At 45.8% G+C, this 18,229-nt stretch overlaps 1 protein-coding gene and 1 non-coding gene across 2 annotated transcripts in view; one reads left to right on the plus strand and one right to left on the minus strand.

Annotated features, from left to right (window-relative positions):
- Positions 1-18,229, plus strand: part of Rnf43 (ring finger protein 43) — a 66,420-nt gene that overhangs the window by 27,280 nt on the left and 20,911 nt on the right. The window lies entirely within an intron of this gene.
- LOC129686607 (U6 spliceosomal RNA) lies at positions 2,100-2,205 on the minus strand. Its single transcript, XR_008721661.1, has one exon. It is a non-coding gene; the product is annotated as a U6 spliceosomal RNA (small nuclear RNA).

The raw sequence follows: 18,229 nt of genomic DNA on the forward strand, positions 1-18,229 counted from the left end.
CGTGCGTGCACTCATGCACATGTGTGTGCTCAAACGCTCAGACAGTGGGGAGGGCATGTGCAGGCTCAGCGTTCACCGAGGGCTGGTCTCCAGCTCACTGACTTGAGGAGGAGCCAGCGTGAACTTCCTTTCCTCTGAGACGACTAATATCTCCCCGACTTCATGGAAAAAGTGGTAAATGGATCTTTAAAGAAACCCGTCCCTTTAGAAGAGTACAGGCACTAAAGCAAACAAATCAAGTTTGCTCAGCATTGTTATTTGTTCACAGAAGACGGGAGAGAGGTTGTTAGGTCCTATTTATGTAGCAGAATCATAAAAATGCAGACTTCATGCATACTTGTGTGAGGACGCACGGAGGCATGCCATCTTACAGGCTCAGCCCAACGTGCTGGTTAATTCTGAGGTCACGTACAACCTCAGTGCAATGAGGAGGTAATAGAGGAATCCCCTAACGTCCTTCATGAACACGCAATCTGCCTCTCGAGACGTGACCAGTCTTGAATTCTGTCTCCCCACCCTGTTTGCTTTTCTTCTGTGTATAGTAGAGAAATTACGAGGAATTGTTTCATTCCTCCAGTCATTGTTATACAAGTTTACCGTGCAAAATGCACACACTCAACCCTCCCTCAAGGACTTCTGACCCAGCGTGTCTGATGTAAGCCCTGAAACTTTGCTCTTCTAAAAAATTCCCAGGTGGTGTTGGTGCTGCTGGCCTAGAGACTGTGTGTTGAGAACACTGCTCTAGGCCACTTCCTACCTTATTTATAGTCATTGTGACATTAACAGTTTCAGCTGTCAACACGTGGCCAGAACAGCCAGCCAAAGTGTAAGTGAAGATTGGCTTTAATGTTTCATAAATGACTACTGGGTTATGGGGAATTTTTGTCCTGCCTGCAGAGATAAATTGCAGCCTAATGGTCAGGTCCCTGAGGCTAGGTCAGTTGCCTACCTACTACCACCAGACATTAAATGCCTTACTAATTTTGAAACAGCAGGCAGCAGGTAGGAGCTTGCTTTAGGAAAAAAAAATTATTAGCTGGACCACAGAAGTGGCACAGGGGTGATAAATCCAGCACTCTTGCTTAGTTTCTGTGTTACCTTCAGTTTGCATGTCTTCAGGAGTTTCCATTGTCCTTTGTTCCACTTTCCTGAGCTAGTGAATCCCTTAGTTGTGTACATTAGGTTATATTAAAACCAGCTGGATCCTGGGCATGGTGGCACATACCTATAATCCCAGAACTTGGAAGTTCAAGGTCATCCGGTCCACACAGAGTTCTGGGATAGCCTGAGCTGCTTGGTGAGACCCTGATTCAAAATAAACAAGTAGCTGGGGCCAGTGAGAGGGTAAAGGCCCTTGATCTCAGTATTATAAGTCTCATACACTGATCCTAGCCCCCGAACCTAACTGAAGGGAGAGGGAGAGAACGGATGCCACACAGTTATTCTGTGTGAGCACAGGATATGAGCACCATGGTATGTGTGTTCTCTCTCACGTAACAACGACAATAATAACTGCATTAAATTTAAAAGAAAAAAAAAAAAGAAAAATCAAGCTGGTTTAAGCCACCAACACAGCACCATCCCTCTCTTACTCTGGTGAAACCAGCTCAGATGAACCAAGAAACAGCCACAAGCTCCCCTTCTGGCGTTTTTTTGTTTTTTTTGTTTTTTCCTTCTGAACATTTTCATATATTAATCTTAGCAGTAAAATGTTCCATTCTATTGCCAGGTCTAAAGATACAGTGGTTTTGCAGGCTTGTACCTCCAAGCCTCGAATTCTTGGACCTCACATTCAAATTCTTTGTTGCTGCTGCTGAGATAGCACATTACTGTGCAGTTCAGGTCAGCCTAGAACTCACTCTGTATGCCAGGTACCCCAGGCTGACCTCCAACTCACAATCCTCATGCTTCACGCTGAGTCCTTGCATTGCAAGCGTGAATCGAGCCCTGGTTCAAACTCCCACTCTCATTTCCAACTGCCTACCAGGTTTAAATGTCATCTTTCAGTAGCTTCATGACTCACTTAGATTTTCCCTGTTCACAGTTATCTTCCTCTTCCACTTCCCCCCTTTTGTTAATGAACATCTTTTATTTGTTTTAAAAATAAGGAACATTCACGAATTTGCATGTCATTTTTGCGCATAGACCATGCTAATCTTCTCTGCATCATTTTAACTTTAGTTTATGAGCTATTGGAGTGAGTACACACACACACACACACACACACACACACACACACACACACCAGTTCTCAGGTTTAGAACGTTCAACTCCTCTCACTCCGTCGTCCCTGAGTCCAGTCTGTCAGCAAATACTTTCAGCACTTCCTCCATAACTTCTTTGATTCACGCTTTACAGCTGCCGCTGCCATAGGTCAAGCCCTGATGGACCAGTCTGGATTCTTGGGACAGCTGGTTTTTCTACTGCCAGTTTTTCTTCATTCCACTATTCATTTTATCTTCGGAGTAAAATTAAGGTGCTACAATATTCAGTTTCTTTTTTTTTTTTTTAAGAGGAGGGGGTATTTGTTTGGGACAGAATTTTGCTATATGTACCCAGGCTAGCCTTGAACCCATTGTATTGCCAAACTCATGATCACTCTTCCCGTCTCAGCATCCAGAGTGCTAGAATTACAGGCATAAGCCACAGCACCAACGCGGTACTGTTTTAATAGTAAGCACCTCTTGTTCAGAAGTTTAGGGCTAGTCTTTTTCCTCATAGGAGGGAAAACAAACTCTTGACTTTTTTTTTCTACCTCCTCCCCCTGCTCTTCTAAAATCTTTCCCACCTCCACACCTACCCAATTTCGTGCCCTCTCTCTTTCTCTTTTTTAAAAAAGTTAAAAAGAAACCAAGAAACACACACACTGGGGGGTTTTGTGTAAACCCCACAAAATTGGAAACAAAAATATACAAGCCAAAGACCAATAGGATTTAAAAAAATGCCCAAATAAAGCAACGTGAAACAAAAGGTCTACAAAAATAGCATTTACTTCATCTTGTGTTGGCAAGTTACTAAGTATGGGGCCTGCCTGCCCTGGTTGATTTTCTCAGTGAGACTCCATTGGAGAAAACTACTATTTCCCTAGCAAACAGTTGTCCATTATAGATAGCTTCTTCATTAGGGGTTGGAGCCCACATCTACTTCCTCCTCTCTGAGCGGGGACCCCATCTAGCTTGAACCTGTGCAGCAACTGTGCAAGCTGCCACCATTTGAGTTCATTTGTGTGTTAGCCATGTTGTGTCTAGAAGACACTGTTCCCTTGGAGTCATGCATCACCTCTGGTCCTTAGAATCTTTCTGCCTCCTCTTCTGCTTAGACCCTTGAGCCTCAGGGAGAGGGATTTGATGAAGACATCCCATTTAGGACGAAGTGTTCCAAGATTTCTCACTCTCTGCACATTCAGACTCTGACTCGTCACATTCAGGTAGCCTTCATAGGGCCTATCCCTGTCAGCTTTCCAAATTCTCTTTTACGGAATTTATTCTTACTATTACTACTGTGTGTGTATGTGTGTGTGCATATGTGTGTGTGCGTGCGTGCAGATGTGCATGTACGATGTACACTGGCAAGTGTGTGGAAGTCAGGGCTTTCGGGAGTCAGTTCTCTCCTTCCACTTGGGGGTTCTGGGGACCAGGCTCAGATTCTCTGGCCTTCATGGCAAATGACTTTACTTACTAAGCTACCTCAGTGGTCTAGCTAGGATTCCTTCAGATCTGTTTTTCTTTCAAAGAAAGACTTGTGAAAAACACATTACAAAGCCACCTTTCCCTGGCCTAGCGCTTTGTTTCATCTCAAGGCTAAGGCTAAAAAGTTCTTTTTTTAATTTTTATTTTTTATATTAATTACAATTTATTAACTTTGTATCCCAGCTGTAACCCCCTTCCTCCTCCCTTCCCAATCCCACCCTTCCTCTCTCATCTCCTCCTATGCCCCTCTCCAAGTCCACGGATAGGGGAGGTCCTCCTCCTCTTCCATCTGACCCTAGCTTATCTGGTAAAGTTATTTATTTCTATTTTATGTGCATTGGTGTTTTGCCTGAATGTATGTTTGAGGGTGTCAGATCTTGGAGTTACAGACAGTTGTGAGCTGCTATGTGGGTGTTGGGAATTGAACCCAGATCCTTTGGAAGGGCAATCAGTACTCTTAATTGCTGAGCCATCTCTCCAGTCCCCTAAGAGGTTCTAAAAAAAAAGCAAAAAACAAACAAACAAAAAACCCAATTGTTTGAAAGGTGTCAGTAGAGCAGACCCCCATTTATTTTTAAAATGCTGCTATTTTCTTCCTATCCAAACCCTGTCCTCTGTAAGAGCTATTTGAAAGCCCTCATAACCTCACAGGGCCTATTGGCTATACCCCAGAGTGTAGTACTTGATAAAGTGCCCTTTTGCATCACCCTTGGCCTTGTGTATGTCATAAGTGTTCTAGCCTCAAGGATACTGTGGTTCCCAAGTGCAACCAGCACAATTTTAAAAAGAAAGTAGTTGCTCATCAAATGGTTGCCAGCTTTATAAAAGGCCATGTTTCAGGACCATTATGACGCATCCACAGTGGACTGTCCATCTGTCCATGCTCGGTGGTCCATCAAGGGATTCGCTGTATCTTGACAAGTGACACTGGGTGCCATTGATCCTCCTACTTCAGAGGGTTTGAGGGGAGGTATAGAGGCTGCTGTTTTGGGGAGGAAGGCAGCTCCAGTCCCAGGTCTGATAATGCCCAGGCTTAGTATTGGCTTGGTGACAGGCAGGTGTTAGTTGTTTGCCTAGGAAGGGGGACTCAGCTTGGGAAGTATCCTAGGTTGGTGTTGGCTTAGCAATCAGATATGCTGCTGTCTCCGAGGTCAGCCTGCCTGAAGAAAGAAGCATGGCCTGGTGCCTGGTGCCACCCTTGCACCATAAGAATCCATTTACAGGCTCCTGCAGAGGGGTTCCCACCCGGACAGAGAGCAAACACTAAGAAGAGCAAAGGAAAGTGCCCTTAGCACAGTCACTGTGTCAACAGAAACAGTAGATAAGGCGGCTTTTATGAAGCAGGGATGGGGGGGGGGGGCGGGGCACCTGTGGCTGGTGATTCAGAAACTTGGTGCCACATTATATGGTACTATGAGGCCGCCTTATGTTCCCGCCACCCCATGATGGCTGATGTCATATAATTATCCCCTTGTTAACTGGGCCAAGAGGAAAGTATTGGAAGAAAGCTGGAGGAAGGTACACTTATCTCTTAGCTGAACTGCCATCAGAAGCCATGAACTACATGGCTGTTGGGATATCCTTTCTGCATGGGTGGAGTCACTGTCAGCCCAATAGAGGCTGATTCCTAATATAGGTGGCTTGCAATCTGTTCTGCCCATTTTTGTGACAGATATGCTCTCATTTAAATGTATTCAACCCGGGGAGAGTTGCTGGAAAGATGGCTCAGTGGTTAAGAGCCCCTGATGTTCTTCTAGAGAACTGGGTTCAGTTCCCCAAACCCACAAAGTTGTTCACAACCATCCAAACTCAGGTTCCAGGGGATCTGATGCCCTCTGCTGACCTCCATGGGTACCAGGCACACACGGTACACATACATATATGCAAGCAAAACACTCATACACAAGTAAATCTAAAAATAATTTTTAATGTATTCAAATGGAGCTGGGGAGCTAGCTCAGTTGGGAAAGTGACTTTCCCCACAAACGTAAGAACCTGATGGTGGATCCCAGCACCCAGGTGAAAAGCCAGATGCATCGGGCGTGCATCTAGAACCCCCACACTGGGAGGTGAAGTGGGTGTTGAGAGAAAAGATTTTGGAGCTCACTGACCAGTCTAGCTCCAGTGAGAGATGTTATCCCAAAAAATAAGGTGGTGAGTAACCAAGAAGATACCCAACATTGACTTTGGCCTTAACATACAAAGTAAGTAAAATAGTAAAGATAAAAGTATGTAAGTGGATTTCTTTGGCTCACCCAATAACCAACTTACTGTATCTTAAGTAGGAACAAGATCTGGACAATTCCTGTTGGCTGAAATAGGACTAGATTTAATTCCAGACCCATTTAGCTTCTCACTCAGTTGTTTGCTACTTTAAAAAGTGTTTGGCTGGGGCCTAGAGAGATGACTCAGAGGTTAAGAGCACCAGCTCCTCTTCTAGAGGTCCTAAGTTCAATTCCCAGCAACCACATGGTGGCTCACAACTATCTATAATGAGTTCTGGTGCCCTCTTCTGTCATGCAGGCAGAACACTGTATATGTAATAAATAAATCTAAAAAAAAAAAAAAAATGTGTAGAGCCAGACATGGTGGTGCGTGCCTGTAATCCCAGAACTCAGGGAGGCTGAGGCAGGTGAATCCCTGTGAGTTTGAGGCCAGCCTGGTCTACAAAGCAGGACAGCAAGGCTACACAGAGAAACCCTGTCTCAAAAACAAACTAACAAACAAATAGAAAGTGTTTAGTGTGAAATTCAAGCAAACACACTCTTGGGAGACCAAAAGCTCAAGCTTTTAATAAAGCTTACATTTTATGTTAGGACACTGCACTGTGTGAGATATGAAGGCTATAAAGCAGAAAAAAAAGTGTTATTGAACAGAACAGTGATATGGTTAATATTTTGTTTAGGAAGACTGTTCTTACAGTGAATCACAGAGACATTCAGAATGAAAAGTCTGCTTTAATGCCTCTGACTCTAGGGACAGGTTAATTTTCCAAGACAAGTGATTAGATACAGGAAGGCTTGATAGTAACTCTGGGGTTCTCAGCCTGCAGCTCTAGGGAAAGGGTAGTGACAATAACAAAGATAAGTCAGGTAAGAGTTATTGAGCCAGGCATGGCCATGCACGCCTGTGATCCCAGCACTCAGGGAGGCAGAGGCAGGTGGAGCTCTGAGTTGAGACTAGCTTTGGCCTACAGCATGAGTCCAGGGCTCCACAGAGAAACCCTGACTCAAAAACAAAAAAAATAAAAGTTATTGATTTAGGGTGGCATGCTGGGAGAAGGTGATATTTAGGTTCCACATTATTTGAGTTTGGGGGCACAATTAAAGAAATAATGTCTAGTGGGCCTATGGAAGTACAGGCCAGTTTGACCCTAGAGACCAGATTTAGGGATCATCTGAAAATTCTAGAGTGTGTAGGAGCTCCAGAAGACAGAGCCTAGAGCTGAGAGAATATACTCTTAGGAAATGTGCATGTGCTTTAATGAGAGGCAAAGGGAGAAGAGAAGAAAGAGGAAAACAAAACAAATGAATGGCAGTCAGAGGAGAGTGCCAGGCAGTGAGGAGAATCAAGACAGTGTGCAGGCTCAGAGTCAAGGGACACTTCTCTGCTTTATTTATTTATATATTCATTTATTTATTCTGAGACAGGGTTTCTCTGTGTGTCAAGCCCCGGAAACTTCTCTGCTTTATTAATGTTGATTCCTTTCTTGAGAAACAACAGACACCATTATGTTCAGACACTTTTTTCTCAGCCCTGTTCATGGAGGCAAACAGTCAAGAGGCCTCTCTCCCTATTAAGATGTATTCAACTGCCACACTTTAAACTTGCACTAGTGAGAACTCTCGGTTTTATGGCCGACAAATCAAGAATGTGCAGGCTTTTATCAAATCATTGGAGAGTAGTTGACCTTTGGGTCTCCCTCCCTCCCCTTCATAGAAAACTCCTGTAAAGATTTTGGCTCTTTTACTCCATGCTTCCTCCTGTGATCTACCAAGTCTGCATTAGCTTGAGTCTGTGCTGTCTATGGCCAGGGCTCAGGTCACAAGCTCAGCACCCATCATCTCTTCAGTCTTGAGATACCTGCTTTTTGAAGTAGGTGATGCTAATGAAATGAGAATAAAATAGATAATGAAGGATTATAAAGTACTTTGCAAATGTAAAGGCAACATCAAAGCTAAGTAATAATCTTAATTTGGGGTAAAGAGTTCCATTAGCAGAGTGAAAAATGAAAAGGACAAAGGGTAGTGGTGCTTTATACCTTAATAACTGTGCAGATCAAAAGTGCTGTATTGATCGCCTGTGAACTCTCCAACCTAGGAATTTGGCTCCCCTCCCTGACTCTGCCTACTCAGTGTGCCCATGGCGTTTCTCTGAGTCTCCTGACCGATGTCAACAGGAACTTCTGTTCAGGGCCAACTTGATAACTGAAAGGAGTCTTCCACTTATCAGCACTTGATTCTCTCTTCAGTATTCCTTAACTATCTCTGCCTAGCCAAAAAAAAAAAAGAGGTTTGAGCAATTAGGAAATAACAAAGAGCTCATAGTCCACGAAGAACAAGTCATGGGATGTTTGGAATATTTGCACATACTTGTGCCTTTGGTGTGAGGTAGGTTAGCCTGCTGGGCAGGATGGAAGCTGATCAGGCCCTTGAGAAGCTGAAACAAAGAACAATAGGGCCTCAAATATTATATCAACTTTTCTGATAAAGAAGGAAATTAATTAATCTCTCAGAGGTTAGCAAAAAGATTCACTCAGGGAAAAAAAATGCAGAATAGTAATGGGACTGAATTGACTCTAAACATTTCCAGAATTTCTTCATGCACACTGGGCCTGGTTGTCAGAAAATCTTGGTAGAGACTGAAGTTCACCGGAAACACTCACCCAACTAAAGCTAAAGACAGTCCCCGTGGGGAGCAAGAGCTTCTTTTGGGCAACATTAAAGGATGTTTTCTTCAATTAAAAGTCTCTAAATGACTTCTCCCCCAAGATAGCTTCCTGTCAACTCTAGAGATTCTCTTCAGGGTCCCAAATGACAAGCAAGTGCTTCCAGAGCCACATAGAGAGAACATATCAGTCTATGCATGCAATCAACACGCCTCTAATCTCAATGTGTAATGCTCTGTGAACTTACATTCCCTGTGCTATTTACATGTGTCTTTAAGGCCTTGCTTGCATATACTGGGCTTAGTAGACATATAAGTGACCTTTGTCTCTAGTAAGTAGAGCCATTCCTTTGGTGGTGATAGGGGACATGATGACATGACTTTTTTGAATTTTTCTTGGCTCCCCACACTGAGAAAGTGTAGGTCATTAGAAGGAAGGTTTTTCCTGGAAAAGGTGAGTCTTCCTTAGAGTAATAGAGGAGGCTTAGGCATGCTGGGTAAAAGGAAGGAAGGGCGAGACCTCTCTCTTTTTTATGAGGTCCAAAATCTGTAAAGCAACTTTGAGTGTATAAGGAGTTTGTAGAGCTAGCTGTGAGGCATGCGCTTGTATCGCAGCACTGAGGAAGAGGTCAAGGCCAGGCTCCAGTGTGGAATGTTGCCAAAAGTTTCTGAAGAGAAAGTCGGAATCTGAAAACAGTCATTTCCTGATCCAATGGAAAGGCATTTACCAAATGTCTGTCATTTGTTTGTTAAAACACGACAGCACGAATTTCTGCTAACACCTGCTTGGGCTTCGCATTATTCAAGCAGTGACCGAGACCTGGCCTCAGACTTTAAGGAGCTCAAGATGTACTTTGCAGGAAGGAGAACATGACTAAGATTTTATTGAACACCTACTATAATCCGGCACTCTCATAGAGGAAGTGGACAAAGGAGGGGCCACAGTGGAACGCTGATTAATACTAATAGTCACTTAGGAATTTTTAATAGGGGCTAGGCAAGTGGCACCATGGTTAAGAGCATGTACTGTTCTTTCTAAAGACACAAGTTCAATTTCCAGCGTCCATCCAAGTGGTTTGTAATGGCCTGTAACTCCAGATCCAGGAGATCCAATGCCTTCTGTCCTCTAAGAATTTTAAATAGATGGCTCTAGGGGAATAAGTGAGAAAGTGCTTAAATCTAGGAGCTAAGAGCTGATCAGAGGGGTAGAGAAAGACCTTGTTTTGAGGAGTTGAGGGCAAAAAGCAGTGTAAGATTGTGGAGTCTTTGGCTCACAGGACATAGCAGAGGTGCTATTTGTCTCCTGATCTGTAAAGGAGTTAGGTAAAGATCCTTGGGAAGAAAAAGAAAAGGAATTTAGTATATAACAAATGTATACTTTTTAAAAAAATTTTTAAAAAGAGATTTACTTTAATTTTCTGTATATGGGTAAGCATCTCTGTACCACGTGCACGTCAGGGCCTGGGGAGGCCAGAAAGAGGTCAGCTCCTCTGGAACTGGCATTACAGGTAAGATTCAACAGCTCTGGCTTCTGTGCGCATGGGCATGCACACACATACTATTAGGGATTGATAAATGAACAAAAATGGCTTATGTATATTTTTTAGTTCCTTGGAGCTAAAGAGATGCTATTAGACACTGCTGAAATATTCAGAAGACGGGCCTCCTAGCTGGTACAAATGCTGTGGTATCCTGGCATCACGCACAGAGCCCCAGTGAAACGCAGAGCCCCAGGTGGCATCCACACCGCAGGCTTTCCCAACGCCACCTCGCTTTTTCCCTCTTCCCTGCCTGGAAGGTTGTACGGTGGGTGGGAATAAAACATCTACTCTCCTGTTGCATCCGTGCAGCTGCCAGCAGTCTGTTTGCCTTGTTCTTTGCTGGCAAATCATTAAACAGTCCCTCCAAGGCAGGCCCCTTCCCCCAGGGCCACCCCACGGACAAGGAATCAGAGCTGTGGTCAAAGGCTGTCAGCAGTCGTTGCTGGAGCCTTTGGGCTGTCTCCAACACAAGCCTCTCCTGGCTGTTGCCTTTTGTGAACAGCAGCCTCTTTGGCCTGGCGTCAGCCCCCCAATAGCTTCTGAGGGTACAACTGAGCATCTTGAGTTGGCTGGTGGCTTGAATAATTGTGTCCATTTCCTCCTGCTGTAATTTGTAAGTGCAACCGCCCCGAGTTCCATCTATTGTTTCTATCGAGGCACAGGCCCGTCCCTCACCATTTTTCCATTTTGAATGTAAATGTAATCCATGTTACTGCCCAGGAGCCAGGGACTGAGATCAACCAAGCGAACCGCAGGGCTTCACCCAGCCCCATTCACCATGTGGCATTTAAAGCCCAGGCTGAGAAGACTTAAGTTGAGACCTGGCCCATGTGGAGAGAGTATCTGCTCTTGTGGGGCTTTTCAGCCACCAAGCAAGCCAGCTGTGAAAGACAGGGGCATGGACCGGGGTTGGCAGGTGTGTGAGAGCCTGTGATGTTGACCAGTTGAAGTCAAGCCCTTTCCCATGCTTGCACTGAAGCAGTGTTGACCGGATGCTCTGGCACTTCAGATGAGCCTCTGGCACAGTTAAAGAGATACTCAGGTTTCCTTGCAGTTCATTCCTTTTTTTCTTTCTTTCTTTCTTTTTCTTTCTTTCTTTCTTTCTTTCTTTCTTTCTTTCTTTCTTTCTTTCTTTCTTTCTTTCTTTCTTTCTTTCTCTTCCTTCCTTCTTTCCTTCCTTCCTTCCTTCTCTCCTTTCTTCTTTTTGTTTGCTTGTTTTGAGTTAGGATTTCTCTGTGTAACCCTGGCTATTCTGGAACTCCCAGAGATCTGCCTTTTCTGCGCTGCCTCTGCCTCCTGTGTTGGTTCTCCTCCTGCCTGAGGGCTGTCTCCCAGCAGCCCACAAAGTCAGGAGGGGCATGAGATGGGGAGTGGTGTGCCTGGAGTGGCCAGTGAGCACTGTACAGGGAGGGCTCTCACACCCCGGGAACCACTACAGGGAGCTAGTTCAACTTTACTTCCAAAGAGCAAAGGTTATATACCCCTTGGGGAGTGGGTGGAGGGTTCAAGAATAGGTGTACAGAATTGGTTGGAACCAGGCACTTTAAGGATGCTTGATTTGCATTAAACAGCACGATCCTATCATATGAATAGAAACACAGTTCTGAATTATCATATAGGATTTGGGGAGGGGAGAGCTGGCAGGGAGCTGTGTCAGAGGCCATATGTCAAATGCAGTTAGGGGCATCTGTGTCTAAAGACACTCTCCAGGTGGAAGTCAGGCAGAGAGCAAGAGGCCCTGCTGGGAAAGAGGGAGTCCTCACTTTAACTAGTGTTGCTCAGAATGGCTATCTGGACTAGGAGAACTACAACCTCAAAAGAACAGGGTTCCTGCAACATTCTGAGTGCTGGGACTAAAGGCACTTACCAAAAGTCTTTACATTTTTTGGAGGGGAGGTGGGGGTTGGTTTTTTGAGGCAGGGTTTCTCTGTGTAGCCATGGCTGTCCTAGAACTCAACTCAGTAGTCCAGGCTGGCCTTGAGCTTACAAGATCCACCCACCTGCCTCTGCCTCCTGAGTGCTGGTATTAAATTCATGTGCCATCACCATGTACCCAAAGTCTTAACTCTAATGATGACTTGGAAGCAAATGTCACCTGATTGCATTGCATTCTAAGTTCCTACCATCTTGGACATGAGTTTAGCCAAATAAGAAACAGTGAAAGCATAAGGCAGATCATGCCAAAGCTGTTTGTAAATAGTTTATTGGGTTAAGGACAATTAGTTAACTCGCTGTGGGAAGAGGTAAGGCCCTGCCTCAGAAGGGCTCCTGGCAAAACTTCCAGAACTCTTGTCTTGCAAATGAGAGGATTAGGTTTTCTGCCAGACTAGACCTAGGCTTCTCCACAAAGGGCCTCTTGGGATTAGGGTAGATAGACCCACAGATCTCAGTGGTGCTGTCTATGTGCTAGAGCCCCTGATCTGTAGGACTTCCTGGCATCCTTGGAGGTTGAGTTTTGAGTGTGTTACCTGGTGGAGGATAGGCACCCAAATCACATGCCTAGGGTGTGTGTGGCGAGAGAGAGAGAGAGAGAGAGAGAGAGAAAGAGAGAGAGAGAGTCTTACTCTGAAGCCCAGACCAGCCTCTTGAACCTAACCATCCTCTTGTCTCTGTCCCCAAGTGTCCAACATCTTTTAAGATTTTAATCTTTATGAACTTCAAATTTAGTATTATTTCTCAGCCTTTGGGATTCTTGATGTAGCCACTGATTCCTGATGGGGTCCCTCTTCTTTAACCATAACTCTGTGAGTAGCTTCCTAGTGCCCCAGTGCCTGGAAGTCACTCCTAACAGAGGTATTCTGAGAAAGATGATAGGAAGTTTTGTCTTGTGCCCACATTAGATTTCACTTACACTACCTACGTAGATAGAGGCCATTCCCTTGAGGTTGATTCTCTTCCTCCTCCTCCTCCTCCTTCCCCTCCTCTTCCTCCTCTTCCTCCTCTTCTCTCACTCTGTGTGTGTGCACATCTCAGTGTTGTGTTGATTTGTGTTTTCCAACAGGGTCTCCTGTAACACAAGCTTTTCTCAAGATCACTATGTAGCTGAGGCTGCCCTTGAACTCTTGATTTTCTTGCCTTTGTCTCCTGGAGTACTACCACACCCAGGATGTATATATGGCATTGGAGGGGAGTTGTTTGAGGAACTCTTTTTTTGTTGTTTTGAAACAAGGCCTTGCCACCACCCAGGTTGCCTTGAACTCTATGAAGCCAAGACTGACTGAATTGATGCTCTTGCCTCTGCCTCCCCAAATCCTGGGATTACAGGCATCTTTCACCACGCTTCACTTTATACGATACTAGGAACCAAACTTAAGACTTTGTGTTTACTAGGCATGAACTGTGCCACCTGAGCTACGTCGCCAGCCCCTTGTGTGGGGGTTTTGGCAGGATTTCTGTAGGGATACCAGTTATAGGTGAATCTGCACTTGCGTGGCGTCTTTCTGGGTTTTTCCTTTTTTAAAGAACTAGCATATGACTGGGGATCTTTTTGAAACAGAGTCTCACTGTGCAGCAGCCCTCACTGGCCTGAAAGTCACTGTGTGGGCTGGGCTCATCTCCAACTTGTGGCATTCCTCCTGAGTGCTGGGACTGCAGGCTTGCACTACCCTGCCCTTCTCAGCATGGCTCCTTGATGCACTCGCTCAGAAGACAAGGTCAAAAATAAAACGTAGCAAGCTGCTGCCAGGGTAACCTGGCATAGTTTTACAGCAAACTTCCTGCAATTTGAAGGTGTTAAAATAGTGATTAAAAAGAGAGGAGAGAGAGGGGGAAGAGAGAGGAGAGAGCAAGAGCATGTATAGTAAATACACGAGCCAGGAGCACTGTGTTTTATCATCAGTGTTAGTCTGCATGTGTTACACCTCTGTCTGTCCGCACAGGAGCTTTGTTTCCATCGGCTTTACAAGGAACACCAGAACGGGCTGTGCTCCAGCCGTGGAAGCTGCATTGCAGTCTCCCTGGACGGCTGTCACACAGCAGTCATCAGTGATGGCAACATCACTGTGGGTGTGTGACTAAGTAACGGCAGAAAAGGTCTGCACGTGGAGCAGCGGCCGAGGGCTTTCCCCCTCTGCCTGGCACTGCCACACTCTCTTCGCTGACATGGAGGTGTTTCAGAAACAACCCCAAGCAACCTTCTCTTGTTTCTTCTGCTTCTGAATCTTCCACACTAGAGGCCAGGCAGAGTATGAGGAAGGAAAACCCCACGGAGACTGTTTTCATGTCAAGAGGTCTAGTTACACCATGGAGCTTTGGCACAGTCTGAGACTGCGACAGGTAAATTATCAAATGGAAGAATGACATCTGTCCTGTGGGGTGAGGGAGCGAGGGAGCCAGGAGCCCAGCAGAAGGACCATTGTCTGAGCTTCTGTGATGTCTAATTTCAGGACACACCTTTCTCATCCCAAACTAACAAGGACTATTCACCCAAAAAGCATCTCTGCACCGAGTCTGTCTTTATTGTGACTAGAGCCAAGCTGAGAGGTGGTGGCATACGCCCTTAATGCCAGCATTGGGAGGCAGAGGTTGGCAGATCTGTGAGTTCGAGGCCAGCCTGGTCTACAGAGCCAGTTCCAGGACAGGGCTCTACAGAGAAACCCTGCCTTGAAAAAAAAAAGGATGATGTTAAATCCTAACAAGAAGAAGGAGGGCGAGGCCAGGAGGCAGAGTACAAAGGCTCACAGGAAAAAAAAACGCAGATAGACCCACGCTCTGGCTTGCCAAGCAGAGAAGCTTAGAAATAGAGACTCTGAAGCCTTCTGGCCCAGCTGCCTGCACTGCGGCTCTGTGAGGGGCTGTGTGCTCACAAGGAAATGAGGCAGGCTGGCTCATGTTGCTCCACACTGTGGCTGGCATTCCTGGAGGCATGGTGATGCAGACAGGGCAGGGGCTCAGTCTAGAACTCAACCTCCTCTAACTAGAGGTCCATTTTTCTCTTCTGTGGAAAAGCAAGTCTGTTTTTGTTTGTTTGTTTGTTTTAAAGGCAGGATCTTGCCTTATTGCCCAGGGCCAGGCCATGCTCCCACTCTACCCTCCCAGGTACTTAGGCCACGCCAAGCTGAAAGCAAATTTGAAGATCTCACATAGGCACAATGCGGGCTAGACATTTGGCCAGTTGTATCTCTTTTATAAACTGTATCCTTTATTCCTTCACTGAAAACATTACTTTGTTAATTTTGGGTGTGGGTGTTTTGCCTATGGGTATGTGTGTGCACTGACATGCGTACTTGGTGCCCATGGAGGCCAGAAGAGGGTCAGATTCCCCAGAACTGTAGTTACGGGCAGTTGTGAGCCACTGGGTGTGGGTGCTAGGAATCCAGTCCAGGTCTTACGGAAGAGCAGCCAGTGCTCTTAACCACTGAGCCATCTCTCCAGCCACGGTGTTTTTCTTTCTTTCACCAAACATCAGGCCTGTGACGGGCAAAACCCCAAACTGGACTTCCTTTGAACTGGACCTTCCCCCTCAGACTCTCCACTTTTCTAGTCCATTCCAGCGCATCTGCTCTTCTGCTCTCTTGCTCACCAGCATCCCTGGCCCACAGGGAGCTTCTCTCTCCCCACCCACATGATCTTCTGTAGCTTAAAAAGTTGCACAGTGGCCAGGCAGGCCATCCCAGCAGTTGGAAAGTAGGTACACAAGGATCCTCCAAAGGCCAGCCTCAACTACATAATGAGTCTGAGGCCACGCTAGGCCATGTGAGACCCTGTCTCAAAATAAAATAACATAATGAAGTTAAAACACATTTTCTCCATAAAAGAAAAGTTATCAAAGAGAAGCTCTTCTTGACAATTCCCCAGCATCTTAACTTCATTCATTAGGAAACGTTGCCGTCCCAGAGACAGATTAATGTGGGAACGAGAAACAGGTCTCTGTTTCTATGTCCAAACGATCGCTGGTAGGATCTAATTTGCAGCAGGTGAGCACAGCCTCTTTCAAGAGAGGGCCAGGTGAGCAAACCTGGAGGTCTGAAAAGCAGTGCTGGCAGCCAGGAGCCAGGAGCCAAACTACCAGGCTGGTCTGCTTTCCCAACCACCAGGCAGCAGGAGCTTTATTTTATGATGCTGGTGTGTCCTGCCGCCGAGATAAAAGTCAGGTGGTTCTAAGTTCAGGTAATGGAGGTTGCACTGGTGAGGATGATTATAAAATCTGGAGAGAGGAAGTAGGGAGAAGGGCGCCTTTGATGTCTGGCCAGCGCTCCTGATTACAAAGGCAAAATTGTAGCAGGCAGTGAAGTTACCTATCCAAGGCCTGGGTGAAGGTCTGAGTGTGGAATCAGACAACCGAAAGATTATTACAGCAGAGCTGGGGGGAGGAGAGGCATGGGAAACAGGAGATAGTGCAGAATGGCTTGCAAAACGCTCACGCCCAGGAGGAGGAGGGGATAGATGCCGGAAGAACCGAGACCAGCCATAAGTCCAGAGCTCACTTGAGCCCTGGAATGCCCTTTGTGAGGCGGTAATGAGGTCACATGGGAAGGAGGCGGGCTGAAAACTGGACGAGCTTGTTCAGTGAGAACGGGAGGGAAGTAACCATGGATAATGAGCTGTCCCAGACTGTACCTTGCAGAACACTGGCATTTTAGAGGCACTGTTGGCTGCCAAGGGAGGAACGAGTTAGAAAGGGCTTTGTCTCTTCCAGGAATAAGATGAGAATTATTATTGTAAGTACAATAATAAGGCCACTCCTATTTAATGAGCACTTGCTAGGTGTTGGCCTGTGCTGGGCACTTACTGGTCATTATCTCTTCAGGACAAGCAGGAATCATTTTGTTGTTGCTCCCATCCTGAAGTGAAGGCTACAGTGCTCAGAAAGTAACTTGTCCAAGGTCCCACGGGTAAATGGTGACTTCAACCAGGAAGAATAAATTAAAGGGAGAACAACAGACTTAAGATGAGAAAGTTCATCTTAACAGGACAGACAGGAGTTTAAAGTTGACCTGAGCAACAGAGCAAGACCCTATCTCTAAAAGCATGAAATATGAGCTAGGAGCTGTGGCCTACACCCGTAGTCCTCACTTCTCCAGAGGCTGAAGCAGAAGGGTCACTTCAACCCAGAAGTTCAGGGCACTCCTAAGCAATATAAAAATACCATGCCTCTTAAGAACAAACGTATTATAACACAAGCCACACACACATTTGCACAACTTTGCCAAGGGGTTGTATATGCAAAGTCATTCTAAACCTGAATGATCCACGGTATTCCTTTTGCTTTTTCCCCCATGGTACCTCTAGGACAAGTGCACCCCAACCCATGGTGTCCCTTGGGAACACATTCCATTCACCAGTCCACACATTATGGGATGTTAAGAGCTCTAGGCCCTGTTCTGGTGTCAGTGAAAGAATGGGTGGGTCACCAGTTTTGTATTTGTGACTAGGAGCCCTTGCACTCTAGGGAGGCTGTTCTCTCCTCTTTTTGGTCAGAATGCCTGGAAGGATGGGTGAAGGCTGCCTCTCTGTGTGTTCACCCAGCAACGAGCTTCCTAGCTTAGGGAATGAACAGTCTCGGTGGGAATGACTGGTTTTCTGGCTTAATCTGAGGGATACTTGCAAAGCTCTCATTGTAACCAAGTCAAGCCATGCAAAATGAGGCACGTGTGTTTCTTATACTGCTAATCAGACTGTACAAGATCTATCAAGCTATATAACACATTTTATAACAAGACATAACATTTTCTGTTAAAGCTGACTTCAAGCCCCTATCCCTCAAAGTGAGCAGAAATTTGGCTCAAGGGAGCTTCCCTTCACAAAGTAGCACAAAAACCTGGGGGACGCTCCGATACCCACAGATGCCTGTTATCCAGATGCAAGTGCTTCTTGAGCTCAGAGGAGGAAGTGCGGGGCTTGCTCAGGGGAGAGCATTTGTCTAGTGCGGGGAAGTCCTGGGCCTCATCTCCAGCACAGAAAGAACAAGAGAAAAGTCTGGATAGATTTCTTGTCTGCAGATGCGGCTCAGTCGGTAACGTGCTTACCTAGCAGCATGAAACCCTGGGTTCCATTCCAGCATTGAGTCAACTGGGGCCTGCAACCTCAGTACTCAGAGGAAGGAGGAGGAAGATCAGAAATTCAGTCATCCTCCACTGCATACTGAGTTTGAGGCTAACCTGGGACAAATGA

This window comes from Psammomys obesus, unplaced genomic scaffold (genome assembly GCF_907164565.1).
Source record: "Psammomys obesus unplaced genomic scaffold, mPsaObe1.curated_primary_1811, whole genome shotgun sequence".
Taxonomy (NCBI): Eukaryota; Metazoa; Chordata; class Mammalia; order Rodentia; family Muridae; genus Psammomys; species Psammomys obesus.